This window comes from Monopterus albus, unplaced genomic scaffold, assembly GCF_001952655.1.
Source record: "Monopterus albus unplaced genomic scaffold, M_albus_1.0 scaffold174.1, whole genome shotgun sequence".
NCBI lineage: Eukaryota > Metazoa > Chordata > Actinopteri > Synbranchiformes > Synbranchidae > Monopterus > Monopterus albus.
In genome coordinates this window covers 347,255-348,382 of record NW_018128054.1, presented here as the reverse complement: position 1 = coordinate 348,382, position 1,128 = coordinate 347,255, and positions in this window count along the sequence as shown.

The window sequence follows — 1,128 nt, the reverse complement described above, 5'->3', positions numbered from 1 at the left end:
TCTGTTTTAAATTTTCTGTGTATTACTTGTCTGGTGAAGAAGAGAATTACCTATGTAGAGATACTGCTTGCAGCCAATGATGCATGAAATTTTTTGTATAAGATGATGTTATGGGGTAGGACTGGATAAGTCTGACTTCTTCCTACTCCATTCAAACATGTACTAGGTATAAGCAAACTGATTCTGAATCAGCATTGGTTGGATTTGTATAATCATGTGTGTGTTGATGTCGTTTGTTCTGCATGTTTGAAAGAATAAATCAAATCAAATCAAAAATCAAATCAATTCTTATGCTCAGTAAGTTACATAAATAAATTCTGTATATCTGATCTAGGCCTGTATTCTCTTCTTTATGCTGGTGTAGTACTCAAAAACCAGGCTATTTGGACAGTAATCAAAGGTCAAAGGTCAAAGTGTTTATTTGTCATATGCACAGTTAGGAAACGTGTTTCCCTGTACAATGAAATTCTTACTTTGCCGTCCACATGAATGCCACATACAAGTGAAATATAAAGTAGATAAGCAATAACACAAATCTAAATAGGCAGTAAAATCACAAATCTAAGGCACTTTAAAGCAGAAAGTGAAGGGAACAAATAAAAATACAACAAGAACACAATAAAATGCAGAGAATATATGCTACGTGGGAGTCATGGAATGCAAATACTCAGCAGTCAGTGTGCAATTGTACATGTGCAAAATGAGTATGTAAACAGTACAGATGGAATTACATGAGGTAGATCCTGAGTCAGCTGTTTAGGAGTCTGATGGCCGAGCAAAAGCGTTTTTCAGTCTAGAGGTCCTGCATTTCACACTCCTGAGCCTCCGACCGGAGGGTAGGGGTATAAACAGTCTGTGTTGAGGGGCTGGGGTCCTTGAGGATGGAGGCAGCTTCTCCTACACACCCTGTGTAGGAAAAGCTTGATGAATTAAAAGCTTGATGAATGACAACTGTGAAACACTACCACTTAGATGTCGCTATTCTTTTTTTTAAATATCATTTATTTTATATATGTGAGCAAAATATTATGTTGTACACCAGCGTTACGCTATTATTTCTGTATCTTTTTGTAAATTTGTAATTTTTAATGTTTTTGTGTGGATCCGGTTTCTCGGCGAAGCTGGGAA